The following is a 14,328-nucleotide window of genomic DNA, read 5'->3' on the forward strand; positions in this document are numbered from 1 at the left end:
AATTTACATAATATTTTGTACGCACAAAAACCAATTTTCCCGATAGGTCAGAGGCCAATTGTCCCAAAACTGCAAAAACTGTCCCACGATGCTTTGCAATATTTCAATGCCAATTTGACTAAACAACATCATAACAGGCTTAATTTGAGATTTCCCCATTTTTCATCTACAACTACAACACAATCAGTGCAGTCATTTGGACCTAAACAATTGTCTACACGGTTCCAAAAATGTAAGTTCTCCTCCAAGGCATTTGAGTATAATACAAAAACTACTTGACTTTTTTTTTGGCCAAACAATTCATAAAAAAAGACTTAATTTCTCAGTGAAAATGATAAAAGATAGCAACAAATCCCACTTACTTGATGCATTGCATAACTATAATCAGTCTATGTTGCAAACTTTAAAATAAAAGAAATAATCCGGAATTAATCGAGTTGTTTTGGGATTATACCAAAATGTCTTGGGGGACTTATATGTTTGGAACCATGTATTATCCTATGGTGGGTAGGTGGCAAAAAACATATCCAAATTATTGAATTGTTGGTTTGCTGCATTTTCCCAGTTTTTAATAATTTGGTGTATATTTTCCCTCACCTGCAGTCATTCAGCTATATTGAAGACATGTAAGCATAAGTGTTTGAAGAAATTAATACATAAAATTGGTGTCACTTTAAGGTCAAGTACTGTTACAAGCAGAAATTAATTGAACTTAAAAATTCAATTGAAGCAACTACATAATATTACAACAAGTAAATGGTAATGCACAATTCACCTGTGTTAATGAGTTTTAGTATTGAGGAAAACTGCCAAAAGGTAAATGTCACTTAACGCTGGAATGTAGACGATACTGAGCATAGATATTGAGCACGTTAATGCTAAATAAGTTCAAGGTGTTAACTGTTTTTGCTGAAACATGAAATGCTATCCGCCTATATTAGTGTATGTTACTTACTAAGGTACTTAAGGGTACTTACTGACTAACCTTTTGGTCTGAAATCGACATATCTCAAAATGCCACAAAGACATGACCCCCCCCCCCAAATGAAAGAGAAAAAAGTTAAGAATGTAATAAATATATTTCCCCAGCTGGGGGTGACACTCAGCGGGTCCTTTTCATATCTCAAAATGCCAAGAAGGTATGACCCCCCTGAGTGGTGTCAAATGAAAGTGAAAAAAGTAAAACACTAAAAAGTAATTTCCCACCAGGGGTGACACTCCTCAAATGACCTGGGTCAATATTCATGTTTTGGGTCCTTTTCATTTCTCGAAATGCCAAGAAGGTATGACCCCCCCCAGACAGTAGTATACCACAATATACTGCAGAAGCCCCATGGTTCAGCTATGGTGTGGTAACCGCTCTATAGTTACTATCTCATTACTAAAATTCACCTTCTATCTTAAATTAATAACAAATGACTCTGAATACAATTGGATAAGAGCATATAAAAACCAAACACAATGTTTTAACCTGTAACCCATGTCATATATATTCAAATGAAGTGCAAAATTCAACTTTATAGAAACTGAGTACCGTACTAACGCGAGTATAGTCCCACCCCGTTTTTGGGTGAACATTTGTCAAAATTGGGGGTGGGACTATACTCGAATTAAAAAAAAAAAAAATTTTTGAATTAAATTCAAATTCAATACATTTTGAAATCATTAATAGAGTATAACATGAATACAAAATATCAATTTTCATATTAAAAATACAAAACATCTTGAAATTTTTTTTTTTTTTTTTTTTTTTTAGGTCAACCATGAATGATCCTAGCATTTAGGTCTAGGTCCAGGGACACTACAAAGTCGAAAAAAATAAAAACTTAAAAATAAGAACTTAATTTCTGAAATTTTTCGAAAATTTGGGGGTGGGACTTTACTTGAAGGTGGGACTATACTCGCGTCAGTACGGTATATTGCAATTAGTTTCATCCAGACTACAGATAAGATTAAAAAATACACTATAATCACAACCTTACAAACATGAAAAATAAAATGAAAAATACCCTACACCCTATCAACACAAAATTACAAAATATTACTTTGTAGAAATTAACTTAATCTATGTGGTCCTATTTGAATGATCTGTATTTTTATAAGCTCTAATAGTTGATCAGGAAGCGATTCACCAATTTTATTAACAATTGGTTCAATTGCTATCAGTCCAAGATGCAAGAGACAATTCATTGCTATACATTCCTGACTACATTTTACTGTAGCCTAAGATGTAGTGCAAGTTGTACTTTTAAGATCATTGTAAAGCGTTTTGTTCATACTTATGCTAAGGCGCTATATAAATTCCGTTTATTGTATTGTATTGTATTGTATCAGCTCATAATTGGCTGGAATTGTTAGGCTTTTACCACTACGTCGAAAAATAGACCAACGTTAAGAGCAGGGGTAGCGTTAACCCCCGATCGGGGGTGAATGACCCCCTAAATTTAAAAAATATTAATTTTTCACCCTCCATATATTGGGAATGTGCAAGCTCGGGGTGAACTCTGACCCTCTACTTTTGGACCTTACTCCTACCCCTGACTACACTGAAAATTATTTTTCACCCTCGAGATTTAATTTTCAGCCCATGTATTTGGATTTTCTGCAAGCTCGGGAGTGAAAAACACGGGAAAACAACCCCCGACTTTCGGGCCTTAATGCTACCCCTGGTTAAGCGTGATAGTTGACCTGCCTGGTCTATATTTTGTATGTTCAGCTACACCCCCAGTGTGGGAGATGTCTTCCATAGGGGGTATGGACATCAATGAGAATAGCCCAATATATTTTCTCTTTATTGTAGTGATCAGATATGTACTCCATAAACATTTCACATTTGGAGGCATTTTGTACAGGTAACCTTTTCAATAGAAGGGCAGTAGTTCTACATTGAGCAGTTAGTCCTGCAGCTCATTATTGCCAAGATTGAAGAAAAAAGTCATTTTCCTACCATTTTTCATTCAAGTGAATATAATTTTAAGGACTATATTTATCCAACTATAGAACTCTTTATTTTATTAATTTCTTCAAGAAATCGATTATCTTCCAAGTATAATATACTTTGTGCAGTGACCATAAAATTGATCAAAATGAACAAATAAAGAACCTTGCCATACTTCAAAATGAACAAGCAAAAAGCCTCTCCACTATCTAACCTACAAGATGAACATGCAAAATGCACTTTTATTCAATAACCCTCAAAATGAACAAGTAAAAAGCCTTTCCATATTCAATATTGTCAATACTATGGTCAATCATTTAAAAAATAAAGACAAAATAGTAAAGTACACCTAGCAAACACAAAACATTTTACAGCAATTGTTTAAATGTCAGGTTATAAAGGGTTTAAAACGTTTTAATAACATTCAAAAACTTACTGTAAAATACTCTTCTAACATACTGTTATTTACATGTATGTAAGTGTTGACAAAATAGTTTGTACAAATGTTTGTTAACAAATATTTTATTATTTTTATAACAACATTTTGACATTCTTTAAATGTTGTTTTTCAACATTCTAAAAATGTTTTAATAACCTTTATTATAACCAGACATTTTAATATTACTACAACGTTTTGCCAAAAACCAATACATGTTTATAACATTTTAAACACATTTTTATGTTTGCTGGGGTGGTTCTCTTTGGTGTCTTCAAATACCAATAATTTTCAATACAAATTCGCTGCTACAGGATTTTTGAACAACAACCCATTATTTCCTTATTATTGACATATACAGTATACCGATCTACTATTTCTCCATGGAAATCAAAGGACACACTGAATATTTGTGTTATTTTAATTAATATTTGCATTATTAGCAGTTCTAATCAAGGAATATAGACCATCATTGCTCTTTGATGATGGTTGGATCAAAACTCAAGGGTCTATCATAAAGTCCACATATTTTAAGAGGCAATCAAAATGTCTTGTAGAACTGCCATACCAAATGATCAACAAGCAGAGACCAATTTGATCATCATTATTGTTGCTTGTCCTCATCTAACCAACAATCCCAAACATTTTCTGACTGACCGACCCATCATTCAAAAGTTTTTGTTTTGTTTTGTTTTGTTTTTAGCTTATTTCATAAAACATTGCATAAAGATGAAGTATCTCTTTTTAAAAGCATTAATAGTTATTCCAAACATTTTAGTGTAGTACCCTATGTTTTTTGTGGGAGGTAATGGAACATTTTGAGATTTTTGTCTTAAATGATAGATAAGGGTTCCAGGAACTCAAATCAAATTGTTACCATTTTTTTCTCCCAGCCCCTTGGCGGCCATCTTGAATTTCAAAATGGCCGCCACTTTTTTACATATTTTGGATTATAACTTCGCTTCTGAGCTCCACATCAAGCTGAAAATGGTGGCAATACCCATGTTTATGATGTCAAGGATTACAATGAAGGTATATACAGGGTTATACGTCATTTCGTTTGGCGGCCATCTTGGATTTCAAAATGGCTGCCATCATGAACACATTTTTGGCTATATCTGAAGTTGTGCGCCACAGAGCAAGCTAAAAATGGTGGCAATATCCATGTTTATGATGCAAAAGATTTGCAAATAAAGCATATATACACAAAGGTACAGGGCATTTCGCTTGACAGCTCTCTTAGATTTCAAAATGGCCGCATACAAACAACATATTAACAACATATTTCGGACCACAATATTTATCTTAAATTCAGAGTTACTTAAACTGGTAGCAATAGTAATACACATGTTTATACTGCCAAGGATTACAAAAAAAGTTCCAAGAAAGTTACATTATCTGATGGCCACCTTAGATTTCAAAAGGGCCACCATTATTATCATATTTTGACTTGCACTTCTTAACATTTTGTAAGGTACTGCATAAATATAATTGCAGGTTCTACATAATTGTTTCCAATTTTGATTGCATGAATTTTAGGTAAACCATTAACGCGGCTGTGTACTCTAGCCATTGTTTCTTTCTCAAAATTGAGTTTTTATGATATGTTTGTACCTTGTTATGTTTTTTATAAATACAAGGAATGAAAATCCAGATTTGTAAACTCCAACTGCAATATTTTAAGGATTTTATTTCACTATTCCACTCGTGTTTGAAATTGAAAAGGAAAGAAAATCTTTGTTGTACCAGCAAGGTACTTGCAAGCAACAACTCATCGCGTTGCGTATCGCGCAATTTGTTAACGCACAAATACGTGGCGATACGTGACGCTTATCTGCATGCGTGGCGCATCTTATGGAAACACCACGGAAGCACTGATTTCACAAAAACCTAGTGGTCAAATGGCTCGCGTTTTAGCTGATAAAATGTGGGTTTTTTCAAGTTCTTTCCCCGATTTAAATATCAAGTTATGAATGGATTTCGCTCAAACTTCTCAAGGGGCTGTGGATTTACCCGATGTTCACGTAATATAAGTTACAAAAACGAAAACTGTCACATTCTCCTGTGAGATTCGATGAAAGTGCAAAATGTGACCACTTTAAACTTCAACGGCCATTATTTCAATGTTCATTTTCTCGGTAAAATGACGATTTAGGTACACGATAACTCAATAAATACAGCATCTATAGGTAAGCAAATATGATCATCGTAAAAAGCATGATCGACTCAAGAAACGGTTTTCTCATTTTTTTATATTTTGGTCTATTTCCGATTTTGGGCATCATTTTGTGCAAATAGGCGTTTGTGAATTTTAAAAAGTTAATTTTGATGCCTTATATGGTCAATATCTCAAAAAATAAGGCCAATATCAAAAAATTAAAAAACGTTTTTGGAATGGAGCCTCAAGATTGAGCTAAAAACAAAATAAAATATTTTGGAAAGAGTGTTTTTTTGTTATGATGTACCTAATAAATATTGCCAAAAACTCACTTTTTGTGATTTTCTTCAAAATTGTTGTTTTTACCCCAAATCTGTATTTATATTAAGATTTATTGATGTCTTGCCTTCATAAAAATGTATACTTTTATATGTTTTTTTGTGAATAATTACAAAGTTATTGCACTTTTCTACATGCATGTCTGAGAGTACACAGCCACCTTAAGAACTGAAACTTACTAGCTTGACTGTAATACACCATTATAATTACTCTCTCAATCTCCTCACTTGTTTCTGGCTCAGTCAGTGTGTTGTAACAGTCCTCACTAGAATTGCACTAATACACAGTTCAGTACATTAAGTTATTACTTTTGCAGGTACAGCGCATTTTAGAGTACAGTCTTTGCACAGTTACATCTAATAGGTTCTAAGTTCTGCAATTGATTCCGGTGCACACTCCACAGACGTTAACACCGGCATTAATTTTAGATCCATCTTTGCACCATCCAAGTGTACAAGGATCATAAATAACTGGGTGCAAAACGTCATCCTGTGTCCATATGCTGGCTTGAAGATGCGCACGGTAGATATGCTGTAAAATAGCACCGGGCGTTAGTGGAAGCTTGTCAATACCCTGCGTAGGTTTATGTTTTTGGAACCTTTTCCACCACAGGGAAGCAGCAATAGTAGCTACTACATCTTTGGTACTGAGCAGCATGCACATGAATCCCTCGCAACCACTTATAACTTCATGTGATGGTACGTTTCCTTTGCCTAGATCTAGCAGGGCATTTACAACATTGTCTACTGCTAATAATTTTGAGAGGAGATATTTCTTCCCCATTCCACTTATTCGTCCTTCAGTGCATGGAAAGCAGGAAGGGCCATATTCTAATTAGGTTTCAAACTTCAAAGCTATGGCCCTGCTGTTGTCTGATATTCCTGTGATTATGTGAGTGTCAGGCCCTACTTCAAGTACAATGTTTTCAAGGGTACAGGTTGTAGCAAAATCACAGAGACAGACGGAACTTGAAGAGGTGATATCTCAGTATGAACTCAATGCCATAAACTCTACTTTGATGAACACTACTGGACACCTTCCAATGAAAAACAAGAGTCAGCTCATTCATGCATTGATTAGTCTTTCAGAGGAGGAGCAAACTGATGAATCTGCAGCTTCAGCAAATGAAGAACCATGATGACAATTCATTTGAAATAGTCCCTGAGAAAGTCAACTGGAACAGAGATCAGCAGTAACTACAAGAATGTGGTAATCCATCGTCAGTCTCTTTAACAAACACTTGATAATAGATGCAAGGGCAGTTGTCCAGGCAATCTTTAGTGTCGTAAGCAATACATTCCGCACCTTTGATGATATTGCAAAAGCATTCGTTACCAATATTAAATCACTCCTCAAGAATTATACAGCAGGTTGTGTCATCTTTGATACAACATAAAGTTGACCCTCAAAGATGACATAAATTATGAGACAGAGGGTGAAGACCTCCTTATATCAGACAGCACTCCTGTTAAAGACATAGAGAAGGTGATGTCCAATCCAAGGAAGTCCAAGGATAGCCTGTCTGATAAGGTCATTTCCAACAACAGAAAACCGGTAGTTACTGTAAACAGAAGCGATGTCTTAACAAACCCACCAGACCTGAAGTGCAGTATTGGCCATAGCACGCAGGAGGAGGCAGACATCTTGATGATCCTCCATGGTCTTGAACTTGCGAGGTCTGGTATTATCATGATTATTAAAGGTCGGTTTCTTCACCCAAGATACAGACTGGTAGGTTCTTCTATTGAGAAGATTCCCTGAAGTAGGGCTTGACGCTCATAGAATCACAGAAACATCAGAGGGCCATATAGCTTTGAAACCTTTTTATAATGAACTTGATGCGTAAAGAGATATGGCCCTATACCTGGTTTCCATGCACTGGCTGGCCGTGATACCACCGGACGAATAAGTGGAATGGCGAAGAAATCTGCCTTCTCAAAAAGCACCAGACAATGTTGTAAATATCCAAGATCTTGGCAAAGGAAACGCATCATCACCTGAAGTTATGTGGCTGCGAGGGATTCATGTGCATGCTGCTCAGTACCAAATATGTAGCAGCCACTACTGATACTTCCCTGCGGTGGAAAAGGTTCAAAAGCTTAAACCTACGCAGGGTATTGACACGCTTCCTCCAAACGCTTGGTACTATTTTTACAGCATATTCACTGTGCTCATTTTCAAGCCAGCATATGGGCACAGGATGACGTTTTGCACCCAGTTATTACATGTACACTTGGATGGTGCAAAGGTGGATCTAAATTAGGCTGTGGAGTATGTACACCGGAATCCGGAATCAGTCACAGAACTTATTAGATGTAACTGTGTAAGAACTATGTGTTCTACAATACGCTGTACCTGCAAGAGTAATAACTTAGAATGTACTGAACTGTGTAAGTACAATGCTAGGAAGGACTCTTGTAACACACTGGCTGAGCCAGAAACAAGCATTAAGATGGAGAGAGTAACTATAATGGTGTGTTACAGTCAAGCTAGTAAGTTTCAGCTCTTAATGGTTTACTTAAAATTCATGTCTCAGTCTAGAAACAATTATGCAGAGCCTGCAATTATGCAATACCTTACAAATGTCAAGAAGTATAACCCCAAATATGTTAATAATGGTGGTCATTTTGAAATCTAAGGTGGCCATCAAATATGTAACTTTCTTGGAATTCTTTTTGTTATCCTTAGCATTATAAACATGTGTATTACTATTGCTACCGCTTTAAGTAACTCTAAATTTAAGATAAACATTGTAGTCCGAAACATGTTGATAGTGGCGGCCATTTTGAAATCTGAGAGAGCTATCAAACAAAATGCCCTGCACCTTTGTACATGTATATGCTTTATTTGCAATCGTTTGCATCATAAACATGGATATTGCCACCATTTTAAGCTTGTTGTGTGGCTCACAACTTCAGATATAGCCAAAAACATGTTCATGATGGCAGCCATTTTGAAATCCAAGATGGCCACCAAACGAAATGACGTATAAGCCTGTATATGCCTTCACTGTAATCCTTGACACCATAAACATGGGTATTGCCACCATTTTCAGCTTGATGTGGAGCTCAGAAGCCGAGTTATTGTCCAAAATATGTAGGAAATGGCGGCCATTTTGAAATTCAAGATGGCCGCCAAGGGGCTGGGAGAAAAAAATGGTAACAATTTGATTTGAGTTCCTGGAACCCTTACCTATCATTTAAGACCAAAATCTCAAAATGTTCCATTACCTCCCACAAATAACAAGCCATAACCATAAGTAACCCCACTATTTGCTCATCTTTGTATGTTAACCATGGTTTCTGAATTTGGCAACTTCATAATTACTTGCGTCAAGTACATACATACTTTTATCCCTGAGAAGATATATTTTTACACTTCCCACAATGCATTTCTTCCTTTATACTGATTTGCTATATTCAGTACAACATGGGTCGATAGTATACAAATATATACTGCCATGAGAGGTTCTGGTTAAAACTATGGGCCCGAGGTGAGATCAATAGTACTATTTTCCTGAGGGCGCAGCCGAAGGAAAATAGTATTAATTGATCTCAACGAGGACCATAGTTTTAACCAGAACCTCGAATAAAGGCAGTATATATTTGTTTTATATACTTCATTAATATATTCTTTGTTCATTGATTGGTTAAAAGAAAATTATTTGACGTTTGGACTCTCCAGATTCTATCCTGAGTAAACAGCACGACCAATTTAAGCACAACCTATATTTTACCCTTCAAAAAAAATCGAATAGGCTAACATCGGGCTAACCAATTACAGCAGCGAGAAATCACGCTATGGCAGTTTCAAGCGTGCGTGAACTGTTCCGTCGCGATCGAATGCGCGCATACGCCGAAGGCATGGTCAAAGTACTATTTACGGCTTGGCGGTACTATTTACGGCTCATACGGGACATTGAAAATACTATTTACGGCTTAGAGGTACTATTTACGGATAGGAGTACTGATGGTAGAACTATTTTTGGTCATGTGATCCACTTTTAACCAATCACTGAACAAGAATATATTAATGAAGTATATAATAGCAAATATACCTCAATCGCAAGACCTGGACGAGCTCTGTTAATTAAGGTATTGTTTATTCCTACTGACCCATGTTGCACTGAATAGCAAATTAGTACAGGAAAGAAATGCATTGTGGGAAGTGCAAGATATCTTCTCTGCTTTTATCCTACCTGTATGTTAGATTTGGCTAATTATATTTCGTTTACATCTTGCATTTTAACACACTAATGATTAGGCCATCTTAATTAAATCCTGTGTCTCAAAGCTGCCGTGCGTGTTAGTAAAATCGTACGCAAAGTCTGCTTTGAAAATCAAGAAATTCATTTTTTTTATCTCTTTTTATTATTTTTTAAACAAAAAGGCGAGAATAAAACTCAAATCCGTATTTGATTTCATGTTTTCGATTTTTTTGGAAACTTTGGACACGAAAATAATAAAAGAGAAGAATAATAGTTTGTAGCAGTGACTTTGGGGACAAAACAAAAGATCGATCAGGCGTCCTATAAATGTAACTGGTTTCGTTTAGGGGAGGGGTAAAAATACTCGATTACGTTTGTTGTACAAAAACATCGGTCTGAAAAAATGTGTCATTATTATTATTATGTCAAAATTTTCAAAATTTTATTATTACGTTTCTGGCAGGGAGGGAGGGGATCGGCTGATAAACGAAACCAGTTACGTTTAAAGGACATCATCGATCTTTTGGTTTGTTCCTTTATTGTCTGCTATTCCAACATTTGCAACATTGGATATTTTTTGCACAAAATGCTTGTCCGAAATCCTGTACTGATACATAAAAAAAATTAAAAATTAAAAAAAAAAATACAGTAAAAAACAACGCATTCAGCATTAGGTTTTTAATTTCTCACAAGCTCAGAGACACAGGATTTAATTAAGATGGCCTTATTCCAAAAATACTAAAATCTGTCAAAGATGAAAGATAAACTTACAGTGGGCCATATGTCTAAATACAGGTGATACAACAAATGGAATCTAATGCTATTATTATAACTGTATGTGATCATCCGGATGTATTCTTTTCCTACCACATTAAGAGAAAACAAAAAACTGGAGCGGAAGGTTAGACGCCTTCATGCGATCCAATTCTGTCCTTCGCATCCAAGACAAGCATATTATTGTGACAGGTAAACCACACACTAGAATCCACAACATGCTCATCTATCAAGGCACATTTCATTAGCCCTAATACATTTGTACATTCATTGAATGACCTTAGAAAATTTGGATACAAAAACTCATACTCTGCAACTTGAGGTCAAATTTTGCACTATGAGTGTTTAATTGTGGTTATTGAACTATGTCATTGAGATGAGGCCATTGTGGTCATATAGTGACACAACACACACTAGGATTTGAAACATGCTCATCTATCAGGCACAGTTCTTTAACCCCAATATGTCTGTATACTCATAGAATGACCTTTGAATCTGTTGGGTACCAAAACTCATACCATAGAATATTCCACCTACAAGCACATATGCCTATTTAAATGTTTCCTATTTAAATGTTTGTTTTCACTGATCACATTATCCCAAATTTAATTTCGAGCCAAACATATGTGATGCGATCAAGCAAAATCAGTCGGAACTCGGAAATATTGATTTTGAGATATAGCCAAACAAAGGAGATATTTCCCCTTGTTTTGGAAACTCTTTAATTAATCATATCTTTGGAACTGGTTGTTCAATTTTAATGGGGTTTTCTGCAAAATCCAGCTTTGTTAATGTGTTTTACTATTCTGTAAGAAACTGAAAATTTATTTTTGCCGAGTTCCGACTGATTTAGCTTGATCGCATCACATATGAGGTATAACGAAGAAAATTGCGATTTCATTCCAGCGCCTACATGCGTGTACTATATGCTCGCTGATCGTAACATGTAATACTGCACTCGAATATCGCACTCGACGTGTGTACAGATAAGCTGACATCCACTGGAGATGTTAGCAAGCACTCGAACGATGAACTCTGAATAAAACCGAGTCGGTTTTAATAAAAAAAGTTAAAAGTTAAATTTTACTGTTATTAAAGCACTTCAGGCCCGGGGGGGGCACTCCAACTTTGGAGGTGACGCGTATGTAGGGCTGTTAAGACCCCCTTTTTCAGCATCGCTGTCACCCAAAGACCCCATATTTTTTTACGAACACATGCTCGCTCCGCGCTCTGTCACCCGAAGACCCCCTATTTTTCCATTTGATCTGTCACCCAAAGACCCTTACAAGTTCAATTTGAACAGCAACTTTCATTTATCACTGATTTTGTTACTTATTTTGAAAAAATAAAGAAATTTGAAGCCATTTAGAACTAGAAATTCGATCTTCGAGGTTTTTGTGGCGCTGTTTTGGTTCTCGCCCAAAGATTCCATTTAAAAAAACGGTCATGTTCTCACCCAATGACCCCATATTTTTTACATTTTGCTCTCACCGAATGCCAAAATCATGCTCTCACCCAATGACCCCATATTTTTTACATTTTGCTCTCACGAATGCCCCTTAGTGCGAAAGCGCCAGCCCTACACCTATATCCATTTCAAATTGAAGTGCCCCCCCCGGGACTTCAGGCTTAGTCTTTTATGTGGTATTTTAGTACACCACTAGGCATTATAATTATGCAAAAAGTAGAAATCTGAGTGAAATTGAGGGCATCGCTGTGAAGCAAATCACTGTGGAGAGTGTCTGCAAAAACCCTTATTTAAAGGCATATGCTTGTAGATGCAGTGGCGGATCTAGAGCAGTCGGCGGGGGCCAATTTTAGAAAAAAATAATAAAATGTGAAAAAATGGCAGCTGAGCGGTCATCGTGTCGTGCTTGCATGATGGAGGGGGGTACATCCCCCCAGAAGAAACTTTTGCAAAATGAAGACCTAATTAAAGTGAGTGGTTGATTATAACGCGAACAAGAAGAATGCATGTATTGCGTACACACTATAATGCTACATTGACACAACAGGTATGTTCTACCATGACCAAGACTTACTTACAATACCTCGTATACCATGAATTTGTTCATAGTGCCTACACAAAACATATTTCATATGTACATACCAATTTGAAATTTCTTTGGGGTTATGAGAATAAAATGAGTGTTATCTAACACCCCATTTTGATGGGGTTCAGTGAGGGGATTATACTACCAATCAGGTCACCCACTTTTAAAGGGATTGTAGTACAGTATTGACTACGGTACCTGGCTATATTCCTTTACCTCTATAATGTTGCTGGACATTTCTCTATTACACTTGATCAAATCTTACAAAACATGAAAAACAAGAACACACAAATTTGGTCACCTTTAACACAAACCCTACCAAAATTATCTTAATATTTAAAATATATAAATACAATTGCATCCACCGTCATTCCTAACCCTTCACCATCTACACTTATATTGCATGATATGTTATTTTTTGGGGACTTTTCATAATTATAAACAATCAGACATGATATAAATTGTAATAATATAATCTTTAAAATGCAAGAAATTTTGGTAGAATTACATTTTCATGGTCTGCCAATAATGGGTTTTCAGGTTTCTTAATAAATTATGAAGCTCCGGCAAATGGCCATATAATAAATAATTTATTATATGTCAGTTTGCTGGAGCTTCATATAGTCATTTAAATCATAATTTCATTGAGCTTGCATAATTTATTTATAATCCTCACATATATCTCACATTGTCTTTCGTCCTGCCCGGGTGAAGCAGCATATATGCCACCTCCTTTCTTCATTATTTAAATAAATTATGGGGATTTTCCCCCAAGGTCTATAGCTTTTGATTCTTATACAAAGATTTGGCATATATATCGAAGTTGGCTTTGTTTCAAATTTGCTGAAACTACAAAGATCACATGATTCCTGTAAAACGTACTTCACAGACAATTCTTCAATATTACTTTTTGACATGTTAAACAGTATTTTTATACTGTAAGATGTCCACAATTGATGTTGCCCCTTTAATGAAAATCACCTTCTTTGAGACATTGAGGACAAGCTTTTTGGTTTGGGTATTTTTTGAGGGGGGGAGGGCATTCAACCCATTCTTTTAATGGCCAGATACAAACACTAATTCTCACCAAAATTTCTTACAAAAACATTTACAGCCTTGTCATCATAAAAGAGTGTAATCTGAGTTTTAAACACAATACTTGACTTTATTTACGTGTAAGGTGGTACTACACCCTTGATAAATTTTTGAATATTTTTGCATTTTTCTCAAAAAATAATAACACACTGGTAACAAAAGTTAGGGGCAAGGAATCCAGTTACTACACTGGAATTTCAGTGACTCCAGACAAGCGGTACATTATTTATGATAGGAAAAGAGGTACCACTAGAATGTACCTCATTTCTTAACATGTTTATATAATGAACCACTTGTCTTGAATCACTGAAATTTCAGTGAAGTAAT

The sequence above is a fragment of the Amphiura filiformis genome, chromosome 11 (assembly GCF_039555335.1).
Source record: "Amphiura filiformis chromosome 11, Afil_fr2py, whole genome shotgun sequence".
Classification (NCBI taxonomy): Eukaryota; Metazoa; Echinodermata; class Ophiuroidea; order Amphilepidida; family Amphiuridae; genus Amphiura; species Amphiura filiformis.